A 22,704-nucleotide genomic window follows, 5' to 3' on the forward strand; every position below is an offset into this window, starting at 1 on the left:
AGAGGATCAGGACACCATCTGTGAAAGAATATCTTCTAGGCACAACATGAAAGTTGTATCCATGAATTTCAGCAATATGGTTGGTTGCATGCGCAAGACCAAATCAGTTGACTTGCCAACATGGATGAGGGAAAGTAGATACTTTAATTTTCTATTGTGACAAAACACAATGGCTAAGGTAAGTTATAAAAGACATGACTTAAAGTCTGCTTAAAGCTGTTCCTACAGCTGAGACCTCACATTTGGACCCCAAGCAGGTGGCAGAGAACTATCACACTGAGAATGACAAGAGGGTTCTGAAGCCTCAAAGCTGGCCTCCAGGGGCAAACTCCCCCAATCCTCAAGTAGTTCTATTGTCTAGTGACCAACTATTCAAAGGTAGGAGCCTGTGTGGGCCTTTCTCATTCAAACAACTACAGGGGATAATTTACAACACCCCTCTCCTAGTTAAAGAGCTACAGGCAGTCAATGGCTGCTGAGAGAAGAAAATCAGTTTCCTACAGGTATAGTAATGCCATTTGATCTATTTCCTGTAGTCCATCCTAAACACATGTTCATATGGACAACATTAACTGGACTCAGCAGGCTGTGAATGATGGGTGGAGTTATTGACAATTGTTGGCTGCTGGGAGAGGCAATGATGGATTTCTCTACATCTCTGGTAAGTAAACTAAGCTGAAGTGGAAGGTCACACATCCAAGAATATGTATACAATGGGATTGGTTTCGATGGGTTGTTTGTTGGTTTGTTTTTTGTCACAAAGTTGGGAAGGGTGTGGATTTGGGAAGATCTCAAGGTGGGGACAATAAATTATGTTCAAAATACCCTGTATAAAATTCTCATAGAAGTAGTTTTAACATGTTTTCGAAAAAACAAAAATGACATTTTAAACTTTGTATAGCAATGATAAAAATCATTCCTTTGTTGCCTCTTGGTACATGCCATGTACCTGTATTTTACACTATTAAGATACTTCTTCTTTAACAATGTCCTCATGAAACTAATAAGATGCTTTTTTCTCATTTGTAGTTTTGTCTCTACCTGCAAGACAATGTGCACATGACCTGTCTCCTGCTAGTTTGTCTTTTTTAAATTAAATGACAGAGGATCTAAAGAGAGAAGAATCTCCAGTTTTTAGTAAATTATAGGAACTCCTAGTTTCCCATATCAAGTATACTGTCAACTGTAATAATGACTCAAATTTAGAACATCTATTCTTTTCTAAATAGGTGTTTTAGAAAATGGCACTTACTAAAAGGCTAAAATTAGGGATATTTAAGCATAATTTCAGTATCCGTAAAGTGGAGCTAAGTTCTGATAGTTGTTTTTAAAGTGAAGTCTACAGAGCAGTGATAACAGCATCCCTTGAAGTTTGTAAACATGAAAATCTCCAAGATCTATCTCAAATGTATAGCTCATGTTAGAATAAAGAAATCTTATGTATTTAGCAGCTTTCAATTTATTCTGATGTACCTTAAAAATAACTGCTTTGTTTCATAAATCTTGGATATGAAAAGCTAGTAAATGGGGAAAGAAAAGTAATACAGAATCCTTGAGGAAATGCTTAGAGCTTAAAAAAGTGCAGGGATTCCACACTCTTTACTGTAGAGTAGGAACCTATCAAGGCTACAGACTTTCTGAAAGTAGAGGAAAGTGAGTGATGAAAAAAAAACAGATTTGAAATCTTTAATTTGAGACATTTAAGGAAGCCAATCTGGTTATTTAATTTTAAATAAATAAGGACACAGCCTGAAGAGGAAAGTTGTGCCGATAAACATCTTCATCAAAGTGGCTGCACACAAAATTAACTCAAAAGAAATCAGTGGCCCTCCTCTATGCAAGCAACAAATGGGGTGAATAAGAAGTTAGGGAGACAATGTCCTTCACAGTAACCAAAAATAATATATAACTCTAACCAAACAAGTGAAAACCTGTATGACAAAAACTACAAGTCACTGAAGAAAGAAATTGAGGAAAACATCAGAAGACAGAAAGATTCTCTATGCTCATGGATCAGTAGGATTAACAAAAATAAAATGGCCATCTTACCAAAAGCAATCTACAGATTCAATGCAATCCCCAACAAAATTTTTACAGACCTTGAAAAAACAATTCTCCACTTCATATAGAAAACCAGAGAACTGAGAATAACCAGAACAATCCTGAACAATAAATGAACTTCTGGAGGTATCAGTTTCCCTGACTTCAAGCTGCACTACACAGCATTGGTAATAAAAGCTACATGGTTTTGGTTTAGAAACAAAAAGACTGATCAAGGGAATTGAGTAGAAGACCTAGAAATAAACCCACTCATCGATGGATACTTGATTTTTGACAAAGAAGACAAAACCATACAATGAAAAGGCAGAGAATCTTCAAAAATCATGCTGGACTAATTGGATGTCTGCATTTGGAGGATACAAGTCAATCCATATTCATGACCCTGCACAAAACACAAGTCTAAATGAATCAAAGACTTCAATGTAAAACCAGATACACCAAACCTAATAGAACAGAAAGTGGGGAATAGCTTTAAACTCGCTGGTGTAGGAGACAACTTCCTAAACAGGACACCAATGGCTCAGGCACTACAGTCAACAGTTAATAAATGGAACCTCATAAATCTGAAAAGCTTTTGTAAGTCAAAGGAAACCATTAATAGGACAAAGGACAGCCTGCAGATTTGGAAAAGATCTTCACCAACTCTACATCTGACAGAAGACTAGTCTCCAAAAATATATGAAGAACTAGAAAAGTTAGAAACCAACAAACCAAATAACCCAGTTAAAAAATGATAGAGTTAAACAGAGAATTCTCATCAGAGGAATCTCTGATTATTGGGAAGCACTTAAAGAAATGTTCAATATTCTTAGTCAACAGAGAAGAGAAAATCAAAACAAGTCTGAGATTTTACCTAACACCCATTAGATAGATAAAACTCAAGGGACAGCAGATGCTGGTGAGGTAGGGAAGCAAAGGGAATACTCCTCCACTGCTAGTGGGAGTGCAAATTTTTACAACCACTTTGCAAATTAATTTAGCAGCTTCTCAGAAGATGAGGAATAGAACTATCTCAAGACCCAGCTATACCACTCCTTGGTATATAACCAAAAGATGAAACACCATCACACAAGGACACTTACTTAACTATGTACATAGCAGCATTAATTGTAATAACCAGAAACTGGAAAGAAGCCAGATGTCCCTCAACTGAAGAGTAAAGAAAATGTGGTTCATTTACACAATGGAATACTACTCAGTTATTAAAAACAAGGATATCATAAATTTCACAGACAAATAGATAGAACTAGAAAATATCCTGAGTGAGGGAACTCAGACTTAAAATGACATGCCTGATATGTACTCACTTATAAATGGACATTAGCCATAAAGTGCTAGATGACCATGTTATAATCAACAGACCCAAAGAAGCCAAATTAGGAGGAACCAAGGGAGGATGGCTGTCTTTCTCAGAAGGGGAAACAGAGTAGATATCATATTGACGATAGGTGGAAATAGGAAATTGACTGGGAAAGCAAATGGGAGGAGGGGAGCAAAGGAGGTTATCAGATGTACGGAGAGCAGGGGAGGGAGAAATAAATCAGAAGGGGTGGAGGAGTTATCTCTATGTCCTGTCAGAGACCTGGAATGGGTGGAGGCTCTAGAATGTATACAGAGGCAACTCTAGCTCAGACTCCCAGCTGTGGGGGATATGGATCTTGAAGTGGCTTCCTCCTCTAACCAGACAAGACTCCCAGTGAAAGGATAAAGACAGTAACCAACAAATAGTTGACCAAAAATATGTCCTGCTTACAAGAAGTACAGGGACAAAAAAATTGGCCTACCAATGACTGCCCCAAATTGAGACCCATGCCATGGGCAAGAACTGATCTCTGACACTATTAATGATACTCTTTTTATCCTTGCAGACTGGAACCTAGCATAACTGTCCTCTGAGAGGGTCCACCTAGCAGCCAATGGAAAGAGATTCTGAGATCTTCAGCCAAACATTGGATGAAGGCTGGGAAGTCTTATGGAAGAGATATAAAAAGAACTGAGGGTCCTGAAGAGGACAGGAACTCCACAGAAGACCAACAGAGTCATCTAACCTGGACACTTGAGGGTTTCCAGAGCCTGAATCACCAGCCAAAGACTGAGCACAGGCTAGACCTAGGCCTCTTGCATATATATAGCATGTGATCAGCTTGGTTGTCATACAGGTCCTCTAGCAACTGGAGTTGGGGCTGCCCGGAGTCTGTTGACTGTCTAACTGTGAATCGAATTCCCCTAAATGGTCCACCTTGTCTGTCCTCAGTCAGGGGCTAACACCAAGGAGGCCTCCCCCTTTGCAAAGGAGGAGAGTGTAGAATAGAGAGGGAGTCTACATGACGGGACCCTTGTAGGAGAAGGGGTTTGATATAGAGATGTGATAGTGATAATGTGAAAGAATTAAAAACATTAAAAAAATAAGATTGTGTCTTATAGCTTTCAAAGTTGGAAAAGGAGAAATAGCTCAGATGCTATATTATAATTAGTTGTGAAAAAGTGAGACTAGATACATTTTAAAGTCTTTGGTGTTTTATCTGATTTATTTTAATTTCTCAATGTACAAGCCATGGTTATTTATGTCAAAGTTTTAATCAGTCAGAGTTATAATTGAGCATCCAAGAACCATGGGTTTGTAAGGAGAAGATTTTACCACATAGCAGAGATCGTCATTGTAATAAATTGTGGCTCATGTGCTTTCTAAACAGCATGGCATATATTTTCCTAGATAACAGTTATGTTTTGATCATTTGCATGTAGGACACAATGAAATGGTACCTTAGTTAAGTTTGCAAATAGAACAGATTACTTTGAGTCAGTTGCATTATCTTTGAAAATGTATGGGCCCTTCCATGTGTATTGGGAGGAAAGCAGAAGAAAGGCAATGTTACCAGGTATATTTCAGTCCAGTAGTGAGAGGTTCTAAACATGATAACACACTGCATGTTTTGGATTTTGGAATTTCATAGCTATGGAATTTTGAATACATCATTGTGTCTTTCTGTGTTTTAGTATCAACAATGAATTTGATGGTTATAACAGTATAAGGTTCTGGGTATTCCACTTGTATTGTTTTGCATTGTCTGAGAGTTTAGTGCTATGACGACACATCATGTCTAAAAGCAGTTTAAGGAGGAGGTAGTTTACTTTAGCTTAAAACTCCATATCACAATGCACCACGGAAAGAAATTAAGGGCAGAAACTCAAACGGAGTTTTTAGTATTTCCTGTTACAGATGATGTCCAATGTGGCAGGCAGGAATCCACTAGATATTTAAGATTCTTAGCCTTTAGTTAGAAACGTAGAGGTTTGTTGAGCAGAGCAGAGTGGGGGTCACATGATGGCCTATCTCAGGAACCTTGAAACAAAGAAAGAGGACTCTGAGGTCCCCTGCTGTGAAAAGAGACAAGATGATTGCTCTGAGTCAGAGAGCCAGAGAGCCAGAGAATGGAAGCTGCCTGCTTTCTTAGCAGACTTTGAAGTGTGATTTAAGTCAAAGGCCAGTTTATTTGCTTTTAGGATAGATTTATATAGAGTTTGTCCGAATCACGTGGGGAATTTCACCATGGTTCAGAAATAAGATAGGGAAAATTAGTCACTGACTCCAAGTAGAGAGCAGTGATAATTACCAACTATAAAAGTGATTAATGAGGTCCGGCTCCAGCTGTGGCGGTCCGACTGCGAGAGCAGCGGCGGCGGTGCAGGGCTACAGTGGGCTTTGCGCGGCCGAGACCATGGCTGGAGGCAAAGCTGGAAAAGACAACGGGAAGGCCAAGGCTAAGGCAGTGTCACGCTCACAGAGAGCTGGGCTCCAGTTTCCTGTGGGCCGCATCACAGACACTTGAAGACTCGCGCCACAAGCCGTGGACGGGTGGGCGCCACTGCTGCTGTGTACAGTGCTGCAATTCTGGAGTACCTCACAGCTGAGGTGTTGGAGTTGGCAGGTAATGCTTCTAAAGATCTCAAAGTAAAGCGCATCACCCCAAGTCACTTACAGCTTGCAATCCGAGGTGACGAAGAGTTGGATTCACTGATCAATGCTACCATAGCCGGGGGCGGTGTGATTCCGCACATCCACAAGTCTCTGATCGGAAAGAAGGGGCAGCAGAAAACTGCTTAGGACATGAGTCACTGACCTGCTGTCCTCACTGTGTGTCTGGGCAGAGGGTACCAGTCGGTGTGGGAAAGCATAGACAATTGCTGTAGACAAAAGACACATTTGTATGTTTTTAGACTCTCAAAGTTTTATAAACTCCTTTCCCTGTGGTCAGTCATGTGTTGATTGGCCAGGTCTCTCCCTTGTGTTTTATACAAAAATAGAATTGATAAACATTTTTTACAAAAGGAAAAAAAAAGTGATTAATGAATAAGAGTCTGTGGCTCCAGGTAGAGAGCACAACAGATAGATGGTACAGTCTGCAGGAAACTTACATTCTCTAACGTGGACTCCACAGGAATTCTGGGTTTATATACTGGAGTGAGAAGTTAGAAGAGGCTTAAAATAGGCTCATACAGTATTTTAGTTTACTTCATTCTTTTAGATTGTTTTAATTTTCAAAATGGGTATGATTTTGAGTTTTGTGCTTATATTATTCCTCTGGGAAAGTGGTCGAGTTAAAGGTTCTGGTAACTGACTCAAGGACATTATATTTTGGGAGAAAGGTTTTGCCTTTGCATTTTTAGAAAAGGTGATTAGTGTCTATATACCTTCCAGGGTTATAAGGATCAGATTTGATAGAAGGAGACCCCCCGGGAGAACTAGATTCAAGAGAATTTTTAAAAAAGGAGCAGAATTTCACCCTAATCAGTCTGTATACCCTACACAGAGTGATGCAATCCATATAGATATCTTGATGATACATATTTTGTTTTGAGATGTGTATATTGCAGAATGCACAGCTTTGGTGAGATCCATCATCAGACCTGCTGAACTGACCTGCCTAGACTCCTGATCTCATGGATTTTCAGCTGGATCCAGTCTGGAACATCAGAGACTATAACAATCGTTGGTGTGGCCTTCTTAAGGCCTAACCAACTCCCTAATTTTCCCTACCCCCTGCCCCTTCAAGATATCTCAGCACCCATATTCAGCTGGAAGAAGTTATGAAGTCGTCAACCCAGTTCCCTAGGCTTGTGGGCTGGAGGTGGTTATTCTAAGGTTGTCTTTCTGGAGAATTAGAAATGGTCATAAGTTAACAGGGAGGAATTAGCTAGAGTTAATTATGCAACCATAACTCATTTGGTAGAAACCCTTATAATTGTTACTAGGTTGAAGCTATAATTTCTCACATTGGTACTTGCCTTAGTACCTATTCCTTAGTACTTCCTATTCCTGTATAAACACCACCACCAAGAAGCAGGTGGGGAGGAAAGGGTTTATTCAGCTTACACTTCCACATTGCTGTTCATCACCAAAGCAAGTCAGAACTGGAACTCAAGCAGGTCAGGAAGCAGGAGCTGATGCAGAGGCCATGGAGGGATGTTACTTACTGGGTTGCTTCCCCTGGCTTGCTCAGCTTGCTCTCTTATAGAATCAGCCCAGGGACAGAACCACCCACCATGGGCTGGGTTCTCCACCCCCCCCTGCCCCACCTTGATCACTAGTTTAGGAAATGTCTTACAGCTGGTTCTTATGGAGGCATTTCCTCAACTGAGGTTTCTTTCTCTGTGATAACTGCAGCTTCTTTCAAGGTGACTCACAAAACTAGCCAGTACAGTACAGAATTTGTTTTGATTCAGAATCAGGGTTTTCATTGGCATAAATTTCTCTATTGCTACAAAAATATTGAAAGTACAAGGCTTGGACCCAATCTTTCTATATATGCCATTACAAACTGATCTGAGAAAATTAAGCATATGAGTTAAGGGCCTGATAGCAAAGTCATGGCTCTGAGTTTACTGTTAGGGTGTTTTCAAGGTATTTTACGAGAAAAAGCTGAAAGTAGTTAATGGACAACAGGCCAGATTACTTTACATAGATAGATAGTTTTCAAAACCATCAGAAATCCACAGAATGTGACATTTAATGTTATTTATCATTTGTTGAGACATATCTGCTCCTAACAGCTCCCATTTCCTGGATTCAAAGAAGAAACTGAGCATTTCCCTCCAGGTGAGGTTGTTCATTGTGGCAAGTAGTCACTGGGCAGAAATTGCCTATTTCTTCTACCGGCCTGGACTGTTCATGAGAGGACACAAGTTACAGGAGAGAACAGCTTAGTTCTGTTGGGACAGAATAAGCTAGTCCTTAATAATTCCTGTTTCGAGAGGTCTGTCAGATGACCCTGGGCCAGAAGGCTGAAGACTGATCCTCCAATGTGTTGCTAACTGGGGACTCTGTAGGTAGGCAGCTGCTCTACAACTTGTCTCAGTTCTAGAAGCTGTGTTAGACTTCCTTTATTTTTCAGTTAATATTAGTTGCTCTAATTTCAGACAGGGTTAAAGACTAGTTTCATAGCCAACCCAGGCTACTTAACATTGAGAAAACATATTTAATTCGGTAGTTTTCAGATAGTATACAAACTAAACCAGGACATAACAGATATAAAAATTATAAGCCTTTTTAAGTTAGGATAGATTCCAGAGTGTTCTATTTAATTGACAAAAATGATGGACTGGGTGTAGGTGTATTGTGTACTTTGTAAATTACAGAATGGTAATAGTTGTGCTCAGCTTAAATTTGAGATAAAAGTTTTTTTTTAATTGGACAGAAAGGGTGAAATGTGGCAAGGACCTTCCCCTAATTAATAGATTTCAGATGACCAAACACTTGGTGAGGAGGAGGCAGAACTTCCAGGTCAGAGGGGAGAAGAGAGGGAGAGAAAACGGACTTGGGATCTTTTTTTTTTTTTTGGAAGAAAAGATTTTAGGGTACAAGATGTAATGAACTAGACGCCCCCCATTAGATGGCAGACCCACCAGGATCTGCCCCAGAGGATTTAATTTAGTATGGCTTATTAGGTAGGATGTTAGCTGTGCCCAGCAATTGATACCTGTTGATTCTAAACTAAGATTGTGTGGTGTTTTCCTCCACAAAGTGACTCAACTGAGTGCCAGAGAAAGTTACAGTGCCAGGACAAACCAGCCAGTCATGGAATTTGGCGTGGGAGTGACTAAACATGGGAATATAGTGAGTCAGCTAGAGAGATTTCAGCAGGTCTGGGCTAGAGAGTGTGCAGAGAGAACAGCCTGCCGGTGCCATGTGGCCTGTCAGTGCCCTGTCTAGTGTGAGGTGTTGCATTTCTTAGTATTTCACACTCCAGAAGGAACCTAGAGGCAGGAAGTAAAATAGAAGCCTTGGAGGAACTTCAGGCTTCTTTCCGTGGATTTCTCAGATTACATTTTGCAACCTAAGACCAACTGCCCAGTGTTGGCATTACCCTCAAGGAACTGAGTCTTCACAAACCAATCATCAATGAGGAAAATGCATCAAGTACTTACCCATTGGCCAATCAGTTAAGGGCATTTTCTCAATTAAGATTCCCTATTCCAAAATGACTCTAGCATATGTGAGGTTAACATCAAACAAGTAAACACATCATGAAGAGTAATAGGAATATTGATTAGCATAATATGTTTTGCAAACTTTACACATGCTATATGTTTTTGATAACTTTGTTTTTCTTAACGGAAGCATATACCGTACATCCATTAGAAATGTTTCTCTAACTACTATTTTAGTTGTTACACAGATTACACTGAAACCCATCAATCTCTCTTCTCTCTACCAACTTTTTTTTAATTGCATATTTTTTTATTTAAATTTCAAATGTTATCACCTTTTCTGTTTCCCTTCTGGAAAGCCCTCTATCCCATATCCCATTACCCTGCTTCTATGAGGGTGCTCCCCCACCCACCCACCCAGTTCAGCTTCACTGCCATTAGCATTCCTGTGCACTGGGGCATCAAGCCTTCACAGGACCAAGTGCTACCTCTCCCAATGATCCTAGACAAGGTCCCTTCAGCTCTTTCAGTCCTTCCCCTAACTCTGCTATTGGAGTCCCTGTTATCAGTCAGTATCTGGCAGAGCCTCTCAGGAGACAGCTATTTCAGGCTCCTGTAAGCTTGCACTTCTTGGCATCAGCAATAGTGTTTAGGTTTGGTGTCTGCATGTGGGATGGAACCCCAGGAGGGGCAGTCTCTGGAAGGTCTTTCCTTCAGTCTCTGCTCCACTTTTTGTCCCTGTATGTCCTTTGGACAGGAGCAATTCTGGGTTAAAATTTTGGAAATGGATGGGTTGCCCCATCCCTCAACACTAGGGGGCATGCCTAACCTCTGGATATGGTCTCAACAGGTTTTCCATCCCTTTTGTAGGGCATTCAGCTAATGCCATCTGTAGGGTTTCCTGGGGATCTCCTGCTTTCTTGATATTTGGGATTTTCTGGGTGCTACTCCTAGTTCACCATCCCCCATTGCTACATACCTATGTTCAATTTCCTGGCCCTCTGTACATCTCCTCCCTTACACAATCCCCCTGATTGTGCCCCCCCCTTCCCCCTTTCCTTCCTCTCTTTCTCCCAAGATCCTCGCACTTTCTACTTCACTTGATTATTTTGTTCCCTCTTCTATGTAGGACTGAAGCATCCACTCTTTGTTCTTTCTTCTTCTTGAGCTTCATGTGGTCCTTGAGTTATATTATGGGTATTCTGAGCTCTTTGCCTAATATCCACTTATCACTGAGTACATACTGTGTGTGTTCTTTTGTGATTGAGTTACCTCATTCATGATGTTTTCTAGATCCACCCATTTGCCTGTGAATTACATGAATTGTCACTGTTTTTAATAGCTTAGTAGTACACCGTTGTGTCAATGTACCACACTTTCTGTATCCATTGCTCTGTTGAATAACATCTGGATTGTTTCCAGTTTCTGATTATTATAAATAAGGCTGCTATGAATGTAGTGGAGCATGTGTCCTTGTTATATGTTGGAGGATCTTTTGGGTATATGCCCAGTAGTGGCATAGTTGTGTACTCAGATAGTACTGTGTCCAATTCTCTGAGAAACCACCAGACTGATTTCCAGTCTGGTAGACTGGAATCCCACCAACAATGGAGAACTGTTCTTCTATGTCCACATCCTCACCAACATCTGCTGTCACCTGAGTTTTTGATCTTAGCCATTCTGACTGGTATGAGGTGGAATCTCAGGAACGTTTTGATTTGTATTTCCCTGATGACTGAGAATCATGATATTTCTTTCTGTGCTTCTTGGCCATTCGAGTTTCTTCAGTTGAGAATTCTCTGTTTAGCTCTGTTCCCCATTTTTAACAGGTTTATTTGGTTCTCTGGAGTCTAACTTCATGAGTTCCTTGTATATATTAGATATTAGCCCTCTATCTGATATAGGATTAATAAAGACCTTTTGCCAATCTGTTGGTTGCTGTTTTGTCCTAATGATAGTGTCCTTTGCCTTTGTCAAGAAGTGCATGCTGACAGTAGTCTGATATAGCTATCTCCTGAGAGATCTGCCAGAGTCTAACAAATACAGAGGCTGATACTTGCGGCCAACCATTTTAATCTGAGAATGTGGTCTCCAATAAAGGAGTCAGAGAAATGACTGAAGGAGCTGAAGTGATTTTCAACCCCATAAAAACTACATCAACCAAACAGATCCCTAAGAGTTCCCAGGACTAAATCACCATCTGAACAAAACACAGGGATGGACCTATGGCTCCAGCTGCATATGCAACAGAGGATGGCCTTGGTGGGCATCAATGGCAGGAGAGGCCCTTGGTCCTGTCAAGGTTAGATGCCACAATGTCAGGTAGCATAATGTCAGGGCCAGGAGGTGAGGTGGGGGGAAATAGGTGGGGAGAGAGCACTCTCCCAGAAGCTGATGGAAATAGAAGTTTCTGAAGAGGAATCCGTGAAAGGGGTTTACATTTGAAATGTAAATTTTAAAAAATCCCATAAAAGAAAAAATAGAGGGGAATACATTTATTGATCTATGCTTTCTGTAATTTGGGAGTTTGGTGAGGTTTGGAAGAATGCCCTGCTGAAGTTGGTTTCATAAGCTGATATCAGCAGGCGTTGGCTGAGCTCAGGGCAGCTGTAGGTGGGATATTTCCAAGGTCATCAAGTTTCTGGCAACAGTTAGCAGCTTGTGGTTCCTGCACTCATATCTTGAAGACTCTTTGTGCTTTGCTCTAGTAGTTTTAGGTTTTGGTCTCACATGGATGCTTTGGTCTGCTTAAACTGATGTCTGTGTGGAATAAAATAATAGTGTGATTTCAATCTTTTATGTGATATGCAGTTAGTTCTCCAGCAACATTTTTAAAAGATTTGGACTTTTTCACAATGTTCGTTTTCATACCGTTGTTTATAAACCAATGGCTATAGACAAATTTCTCATTCTAAAGAGAACATAAAATAATTTAATAGTATAATATATAGTGAATGAAATACATTAAATGCAATATTTTAAGATAGGAAACAGATATGAATAAGGTGGGTTGTGAGTGAAATTTGTAGATATGTATAATTTTAAATAAATATCACAGTGCAACCTAAAATTAGGCCACATGTTTTTTTTTCTCTGTCTTTTCTTTTCTTTTATTTTTTTTATTAACTTGAGTATTTCTTATATACATTTCGAGCGTTATTCCCTTTCCCGGTTTCCGGGCAAACATCCCCCTCCCCCCTCCCCTTCCTTATGGTTGTTCCCCTCCCAACCCTCCCCCCATTGCCGCCCTCCCCCCAACAGTCTAGTTCACTGGGGGTTCAGTCTTAGTGGGGCTTCCCCTTCCACTGGTGCTCTTACTAGGATATTCATTGCTACCTATGGGGTCAGAGTCCAGGGTCAGTCCATGTATAGTCTTTAGGTAGTGGCTTAGTCCCTGGAAGCTCTGGTTGCTTGGCATTTTTGTACTTTTGGGGTCTCGAGCCCCTTCAAGCTCTTCCAGTTCTTTCTCTGATTCCTTCAATAGGGAACCTATTCTCAGTTCAGTGGTTTGCTGCTGGCATTCGCCTCTATATTTGCTGTATTCTGGCTGTGTCTCTCAGGAGCGATCTACATCCGGCTCCTGTCGGTCTGCACTTCTTTGCTTCATCCATCTTGTCTAATTGGGTGGCTGTATATGTATGGGCCACATGTGGGGCAGGCTCTGAATGGGTGTTCCTTCAGTCTCTCTTTTAATCTTTGCCTCTCCCTTCCCTGCCAAGGGTATTCTTTTTCCTCATTTAAAGAAGGAGTGAAGCATTCACATTTTGATCATCCGTCTTGAGTTTCGTTTGTTCTAGGGATCTAGGGTAATTCAAGCATTTGGGCTAATAGCCACTTATCAATGAGTGCATACCATGTATGTCGTTCTGTGAGTGGGTTAGCTCACTCAGGATGATATTTTCCAGTTCCAACCATTTGCCTACGAATTTCATAGACTCGTTGTTTTTGATAGCTGAGTAATATTCCATTGTGTAGATGTACCACATTTTCTGTATCCATTCCTCTGTTGAAGGGCATCTGGGTTCTTTCCAGTTTCTGGCTATTATAAATAAGGCTGCAATGAACATAGTGGAGCAAGTGTCTCTTTTATATGTTGAGGCATCTTTTGGGTATATGCCCAAGAGAGGTATAGCTGGATCCTCAGGCAGTTCAATGTCCAATTTTCTGAGGAACCTCCAGACTGATTTCCAGAATGGTTTTACCAGTCTGCAATCCCACCAACAATGGAGGAGTGTTCCTCTTTCTCCACATCCTCGCCAGCATCTGCTGTCACCTGAGTTTTTGATCTTAGCCAATCGCACTGGTGTGAGGTGAAATCTCAGGGTTGTTTTGATTTGCATTTCCCTTATGACTAAAGATGTTGAACATTTCTTTAGGTGTTTCTCAGCCATTCGGCATTCCTCAGCTGTGAATTCTTTGTTTAGCTCTGAACCCCATTTTTAATAGGGTTATTTGTTTCCCTGCGGTCTAACTTCTTGAGTTCTTTGTATATTTTGGATATAAGGCCTCTATCTGTTGTAGGATTGGTAAATATCTTTTCCCAATCTGTTGGTTGCCGTTTTGTCCTAACCACAGTGTCCTTTGCCTTACAGAAGCTTTGCAGTTTTATGAGATCCCATTTGTCGATTCTTGATCTTAGAGCATAAGCCATTGGTGTTTTGTTCAGGAAATTTTTTCCAGTGCCCATGTGTTCCAGATGCTTCCCTAGTTTTTCTTCTATTAGTTTGAGTGTGTCTGGTTTGATGTGGAGGTCCTTGATCCACTTGGACTTAAGCTTTGTACAGGGTGATAAGCATGGATCGATCTGCATTCTTCTACATGTTGCCCTCCAGTTGAACCAGCACCATTTGCTGAAAATGCTATCTTTTTTCCATTGGATGGTTTTGGCTCCTTTGTCAAAAATCAAGTGACCATAGGTGTGTGGGTTCATTTCTGGGTCTTCAATTCTATTCCATTGGTCTATCTGTCTGTCTCTGTACCAATACCATGCAGTTTTTATCACTATTGCTCTGCAATACTGCTTGAGTTCAGGGATAGTGATTCCCCCTGAAGTCCTTTTATTGTTGAGGATAGCTTTAGGTTTTTTGTTATTCCAGATGAATTTGCAAATTGTTCTGTCTAACTCTTTGAAGAATTGGATTGGTATTTTGATGGGGATTGCATTGAATCTGTAGATTGCTTTTGGTAAAATGGCCATTTTTACTATATTAATCCTGCCAATCCATGAGCATGGGAGATCTTTCCATCTTCTGAGGTCTTCTTCAATTTCTTTCCTCAGTGTCTTGAAGTTCTTATTGTACAGATCTTTTACTTGCTTGGTTAAAGTCACACCGAGGTACTTTATATTATTTGGGTCTATTATGAAGGGTGTCGTTTCCCTAATTTCTTTCTCGGCTTGTTTCTCTTTTGTATAGAGGAAGGCAACTGATTTATTTGAGTTAATTTTATACCCAGCCACTTTGCTGAAGTTGTTTATCAGCTTTAGTAGTTCTCTGGTGGAACTTTTGGGATCACTTAAATATACTATCATGTCATCTGCAAATAGTGATATTTTGACCTCTTCTTTTCCGATCTGTATCCCTTTGATCTCCTTTTGTTGTCTGATTGCTCTGGCTAGAACTTCAAGAACTATATTGAATAAGTAGGGAGAGAGTGGGCAGCCTTGTCTAGTCCCTGATTTTAGTGGGATTGCTTCAAGTTTCTCTCCATTTAGTTTAATGTTAGCAACTGGTTTGCTGTATATGGCTTTTACTATGTTTAGGTATGGGCCTTGAATTCCTATTCTTTCCAGGACTTTTATCATGAAGGGGTGTTGAATTTTGTCAAATGCTTTCTCAGCATCTAATGAAATGATCATGTGGTTCTGTTCTTTCAGTTTGTTTATATAATGGATCACGTTGATGGTTTTCCGTATATTAAACCATCCCTGCATGACTGGGATGAAGCCTACTTGATCATGGTGGATGATTGTTTTGATGTGCTCTTGAATTCGGTTTGCCAGAATTTTATTGAGTATTTTTGCGTCGATATTCATAAGGGAAATTGGTCTGAAGTTCTCTTTCTTTGTTGTGTCTTTGTGTGGTTTAGGTATAAGAGTAATTGTGGCTTCATAGAAATAATTCGGTAGGGCTCCATCTGTTTCAATTTTGTGGAATAGTTTGGATAATATTGGTATGAGGTCTTCTATGAAGGTTTGATAGAATTCTGCACTAAACCCGTCTGGACCTGGGCTCTTTTTGGTTGGGAGACCTTTAATGACTGCTTCTATTTCCTTAGGAGTTATGGGGTTGTTTAACTGGTTTATCTGTTCCTGATTTAACTTCCATACCTGGTATCTGTCTAGGAATTGTCCATTTCCTGAAGATTTTCAATTTTTGTTGAATATAGGTTTTTATAGTAAGATCTGATGATTTTTTTAATTTCCTCTGAATCTGTAGTTATGTCTCCCTTTTCATTTCTGATTTTGTTAATTTGGACGCACTCTCTGTGTCCTCTCGTTAGTCTGGCTAAGGGTTTATCTATCTTGTTGATTTTCTCAAAGAACCAACTTTTGGTTCTGTTGATTCTTTCTATGGTCCTTTTTGTTTCTACTTGGTTGATTTCAGCTCTGAGTTTGATTATTTCCTGCCTTCTACTCCTCCTGGGTGTATTTGCTTCTTTTTGTTCTAGAGCTTTAGGTGTGCTGTCAAGCTGCTGACATATGCTCTTTCATGTTTCTTTCTGCAGGCACTCAGCGCTATGAGTTTTCCTCTTAGCACAGCTTTCATTGTGTCCCATAAGTTTGGGTATGTTGTATCTTCATTTTCATTAAATTCTAAAAAGTTTTTAATTTCTTTCTTTATTTCTTCCTTGACCCGGTTATCATTGAGTAGAGCATTGTTCAATTTCCACGTATATGTGGGCATTCTTCCCTTATTGTTATTGAAGACCAGTTTTAGGCCGTGGTGGTCCGATAGCACGCATGGGATTATTTCTATCTTTCTGTACCTGTTGAGGCCCGTTTTTTGACCAATTATATGGTCAATTTTGGAGAAAGTACCATGAGGAGCTGAGAAGAAGGTATATCCTTTTGCTTTAGGATAGAATGTTCTATAAATATCCGTTAAGTCCATTTGGCTCATGACTTCTCTTAGTCTGTCGACATCACTGTTTAATTTCTGTTTCCATGATCTGTCCATTGATGAGAGTGGTGTGTTGAAATCTCCCACTATTATTGTGTGAGGTGCAATGTGTGTTTTGAGCTTTAGTAAGGTTTCTTTTACGTATGTAGGTGCCCTTGTATTTGGGGCATAGATATTTAGGATTGAGAGTTCATCTTGGTGGATTTTTCCTTTGATGAATATGAAGTGTCCTTCCTTATCTTTTTTGATGACTTTTAGTTGGAAATTGATTTTATTTGATATTAGAATGGCTACTCCAGCTTGCTTCTTCTGACCATTTGCTTGGAAAGTTGTTTTCCAGCCTTTCACTCTGAGGTAGTGTCTGTCTTTGTCTCTGAGGTGTGTTTCCTATAGGCAGCAGAATGCAGGGTCCTCGTTGCGTATCCAGTTTGTTAATCTATGTCTTTTTACTGGGGAGTTGAGGCCATTGATATTGAGAGATATTAAGGAATAGTGATTATTGCTTCCCGTTATATTCATATTTGGATGTGAGGTTATGTTTGTGTGCTTTCATTCTCTTTGTTTTGTTGCCAAGACGATTAGTTTCTTGCTTCTTCTAGGGTATAGCTTGCCTCCTTATGTTGGGCTTTACCATTTATTATCCTTTGTAGTGCTGGATTTGTAGAAAGATATTGTGTAAATTTGGTTTTGTCATGGAATATCATGGTTTCTCCATCTATGTTAATTGAGAGTTTTGCTGGATACAGTAACCTGGGCTGGCATTTGTGTTCTCTTAGGTTCTTTATGACATCAGTCCAGGATCTTCTGGCCTTCATAGTTTCTGGCGAGAAGTCTGGTGTGATTCTGATAGGTCTCCCTTTATATGTTACTTGACCTTTTTCCCTTACTGCTTTTAATATTCTTTCTTTATTTTGTGCGTTTGGTGTTTTGACAATTATGTGACGGGAGGTGTTTCTTTTCTGGTCCAATCTATTTGGAGTTCTGTAGGCTTCTTGTATGTCTATGGGTATCTCTTTTTTTAGGTTAGGGAAGTTTTCTTCTATGATTTTGTTGAAGATATTTACTGGTCCTTTGAGCTGGGAGTCTTCACTCTCTTCTATACCTATTATCCTTAGGTTTGATCTTCTCATTGAGTCCTGGATTTCCTGTATGTTTTGGACCAGTAGCTTTTTCCGCTTTACATTATCTTTGACAGTTGAGTCAATGATTTCTATTGAATCTTCTGCTCCTGAGATTCTCTCTTCCATCTCTTGTATTCTGTTGGTGAAGCTTGTATCTACAGCTCCTTGTCTCTTCTTTTGGTTTTCTATATCCAGGGTTGTTTCCATGTGTTCTTTCTTGATTGCTTCTATTTCCATTTTTAATTCCTTCAACTGTTTGATTGTGTTTTCCTGGAATTCTTTCAGGGATTTTTGCGATTCTTCTCTGTAGGCTTTTACTTGTTTATTAATGTTTTCCTGTGCTTCCCTAAGTGTGTTCATGTCTTTCTTGAAGTCCTCCAGCATCATGATCAAATATGATTTTGAAACTAGATCTTGCTTTTCTGGTGTGTTTGGATATTCCATGTTTGTTTTGGTGGGAGAATTGGGCTCCGATGATGGCATGTAGTCTTGGTTTCTGTTGCTTGGGTTCCTGCGCTTGCCTCTCGCCATCAGATTATCTCTAGTGTTACTTTGTTCTGCTATTTCTGACAGTGGCTAGACTGTCCTATAAGCCTGTGTGTCAGGAGTGCTGTAGACCTGTTTTCCTCTCTTTCAGTCAGTTATGGGGACAGAGTGTTCTGCTTTCGGGCATGTAGTTTTTCCTCTCTACAGGTCTTCAGCTGTTCCTGTGGGCCTGTGTCTTGAGTTCACCAGGCAGCTTTCTTGCAGCAGAAAATTTGGTCTTACCTGTGGTCCCGAGGCTCAGGTTTGCTCGTGGGGTTCTGCCCAGATGCTCTCTGCAGCGGCAGCAACCAGGAAGACCTGTGCCGCCCCTTCCGGGAGCTTCAGTGCACCAGGGTTCCAGATGGTCTTTGGCTTTTTCCTCTGGCGTCCGAGATGTGTGTGCAGGGAGCAGTCTCTTCTGGTTTCCCAGGCTTGTCTGCCTCTCTGAAGGTTTAGCTCTCCCTCCCACGGGATTTGGGTGCAGAGAACTGTTTATCCGGTCTGTTTCCTTCAGGGTCTGGCGATGTCTCTGGCAGGGGTCCTGCTGCTCCTGGGCCCTCCCCCACAGGAGCCCAGAGGCCTTATACAGTTTCCTCTTGGGCCAGGGATGTGGGCAGGGATGAGCAATGTTGGTGGTCTCTTCTGCTCTGCAGCCTCAGGAGTGCCCACCTGACCAGGAGGTTGGGTCTCTCTCTTACCGGGTCTGGAGGCCACATGTTTGATTCTAAGTTTTCTACATTAAAGTATCTGTTCAAATTTGTTGGTTAAGGAAAGATGAGCAGAGCCACCCAACAGAGTGGAAGCTCCATTGTCGTCGCTCCTTAGTTTCCTTAAACAAAGACACTGGGTTGGTCACATATAGGATACTCAGAATAAAAATAACTAAGTTGAAAGTGGAAATTCCATGCAAGAGTGACTTTTACTGGTTTAATATTTTGCTTTTGTCATCTTTAACATCTTAACATTTCTTTCTTTGAGCTTATATTTGCAAGCAGTATCTGATGGGATAAGGATCATGTGTGAACAGTCAAGATATACACCATATATGCCTGCTGATGTGTGATATATTTATTATAATATTGAAGGACTTGGTCGATAGTAGACTGAGAAGCACAGAAAGGATATTGTAAGCAAATGTGGGCTTCTTTTCTAGCACTGATGTTGAAAGTAAAACTGTGCTATTCCCAGAGAACAGAGTGTAGAAAGATGTTCACCAAGGGAGAAGATTTCTAAGAACTTAGGAGATGGCATTAAATAAAACTTTATGATGGTCCTTAACTTCCTTTGCCAAAGGGCTAACATAAAAAGACACAATATAATCTAGTCTTTGGGGCATTGTTTTGTTTTTTACATTTTAATGGATGCTTAAGGAATTATTTGTGCTTTCTTCAGCTATTCAACCACATGTAGAAAAACATATAAATCATTTTGTTTCTCTCAACTACTATATACTCTACTCTTAATTAGTGCTGGATTGAGACTCTCTCTAAAGTTTTAAAGGTCCAGGTCTTGAATGTTCTTTGTGCTGCAAATGGGGCTCATCATTAATTAAAGAAAAAAAGTTGAAACAGAACTGTGTTAATTTTTATGTTTTTGTATGAAATGAATGAATAATGATATTCACACATTTCTCTGTAGTACATTAGTCCTATTGATAATTGGGTATTTTCTATAATTTCATGTGATTAGAGAGAATTAGAATGAGATGCAGATTAGTCAGACTAGTTCTGTTGGGCAAACTGGGCAATATGTAAACAACTAAAACAAATTATGCTGTGTTTTTATAAAATCATGCACTAGAAATTACAATTCAATAGCTAATGGTTACATGTCTTCATCTTTATGAACTCTGAGTGAGATTTTTCTAAAAATGATTTTATTGGAAATTAAAAAGAATTTCGCTTTTTATACTTAACCACTTCTTTAAAAATGATAATGAGAATTACATAAAGGAAACGTTAGTGCCAAATGGTCTCTCCATAGGTAATTAACTCAAGTTAGATTATTAATCATGCTTTCAGTGTTTCTTCTTTCCGAGGAAAGCAGATGGAATTAAAGTACATACATATTCCATATCCTGTGGATGCACCACAGGTTATTCAACTATCATCCTCTGTAAAAGTTTCTCATTCCCAAATGCTTGTCATTAGAATTAATACCACATTAATCAAATTCATGGAATATTTTTGTCTGAAATTTTTATCTCAAAGGAAAATTTTCTTGTAGGATAATCAAGAGTTTGTGCAATTCAATGTCAAATGTTGTGTGACACCTTTCAATTTTACTAGAACTTCTATTAAATTAGAAACATTAAAGTAAGATGTACCAAGTAATTCACATAATGTAGTTAAGAAGCTTAAACATAGAAAATATAACATTTCGACATAAACTTTAAAAAATATAATATAAAAACTTAGTCTATTAAAATGAAGCTCTGACTTATGGATTAAAATTCAGTCTACTCAGACTTGGAAAATGTGATAAGTAAACAAACTGCCAGGCAGTTCTGAAATGCATGTAATAGTGTAAGGCAGAGCATCAAAGCTATGAGAACTCTTTAGAGTAATATAATTTGAAGTCAGTTATTTTGATAACTCTGGCAACACTCTTTCTGCTTAGGATTCCTTTGGCTACTTGAGTAACAGGATTAATATCTAGAATGCATAAAGACTGCTAAAATCAAATGGCATTTAAAAACCTGACAATTTAAAAGGAAAAGAAAAATGTAAATATGAAATAAAGTTAAATATTAACGAATGTTTATGATGCAGCTCAATATTGTATAAGTTCCCTATAGTGTGCCAAGGCTGGGAGGAACACGCATCTCACTGGAATCTGAGATGGAGCTGTTAAGTAAAACTGAAAACTTGGTATTTTATACATGATGGCTGTTTTTTCAAAGATAACAAATGCAATAAATTATTAGTAAAATAAATAATAAAACTACAGCTTAAGCTGTTTTGGTCAAGACACCAAATGCTGAAATATATTACACTCTTACCATTTGTCAGGGAAAATTCTACTTACGAAGGCATAAATCAGGGGGCTAGGAATCCTTGGCCAGCCTTAGCTACAAGAATGAGTTTGGGTCAAGTCTGCAGTATTACAGTCTCAAAGAAAGTAACTAACTAATAACAATATGTTATAAACATGCTAAAATTAAATTAGTTAATTTAAAAGCTAAACTTAATTAACATTACTAAAAATCAGTTTCTTCATTGTAAATGGTGATTTTGTATCCTTTAAGATTCCCTCTATCAGAAAATATAAAATACATCATACTATAAAAGCTTTGTGTACATTAAGTATTGTATATGAACATATGTACTATGAACTACATTAAGGAAGTTTGAAGACAGAAGAAACAGAATATGATAATTTCTAGATTGCTGCTAAGGGGATATTTGTAAACTTTGACATTTATGAGTTATCTTTTTCATAATTAAAAATAAATAAAATAAAATTTGAGGGAAAACAAATTTCAAAGTGCTGAATGCAAGGAAAGCACAGAACATAAAACTTATGATTGTAATAAGGCAGATAAATTAGAACTAGTATAAAATGTTACTACAAGTTTACATGTATATATTAGAGGGAAAAAAATCCAACAAAACCATTAGCTGAATACGGAGGGTGACATTTTAAAAAGTAACAAAGTTAACTTTCAGTGTTCAGTATAAACCCACTCTATTTAGATTATATCAAATATAAAAACATATCTTCATTTTAAAAAATCTTCTATTTTATTACTTTACCTTATAGAATCCCTAAATTTCATAGCAGTGCTCATTAAAGTGAATAAAAAAAGTCACATTCAATCTTCAGTTTAATTAAACATGATCATCTTCCTAATAATGAATATGACTGGAAAAAGAAGTCAGGTTTATTTTTAAAGATTCCTCAGTTTATCTAATAATTATTAAAGAGTTGTTTTTTTTTAAAAAGGCATATTTAACTTAAATGGCAGGAATGAAAACAGTTAATAAGCACTTTTTTGGAAGTATTCGTCCTCCATATTAGTGGGCTTTAAAATGTGATGTGAAAGCCCAAATCTTCCTTGAACTAATGATCTATGTTCAACCAGTACATTAATTACCCGGTACATGAGTTCTTGTGCGTAACTGAGACTTTGTCTTTACAACTTTTAAAATAAACCTTTTATATTTATAGTTGTCTTCTAGTCTCGATGCTTAGAACACAAGAGAGAAAGAGAGAATACCGCCATAGGAAGAAAAAGGAGGATACTACCTCTATCCAAAGGACATTTGATGCATTTTATTATGGAAGTTTATTTCTGATGAAGACATATATCTACCAGGAGGGTAACGATACTATGCCCAAACTATGTTTGATGATAAGGCTGAAGTGGTGATTACTATCACATCTGCTGAAAGACCAACATTTTAAAATTACATATACTGTTATGTACTCCTCAGGGTACAGTGAAG

The 22,704-nt window shown here is 39.0% G+C and overlaps 1 long non-coding RNA gene and 1 pseudogene across 2 annotated transcripts in view; one reads left to right on the forward strand and one right to left on the reverse strand.

Annotated features, from left to right (window-relative positions):
* Window positions 1-22,704, reverse strand: part of LOC120093257 (uncharacterized) — a 302,254-nt gene that overhangs the window by 175,685 nt on the left and 103,865 nt on the right. The window lies entirely within an intron of this gene.
* Window positions 5,767-6,209, forward strand: H2az2l2 (H2A.Z histone variant 2 like 2; annotated as a pseudogene).

The sequence above is a fragment of the Rattus norvegicus genome, chromosome 6 (assembly GCF_021556685.1).
Source record: "Rattus norvegicus strain SHRSP/BbbUtx chromosome 6, alternate assembly SHRSP_T2T, whole genome shotgun sequence".
Classification (NCBI taxonomy): Eukaryota; Metazoa; Chordata; class Mammalia; order Rodentia; family Muridae; genus Rattus; species Rattus norvegicus.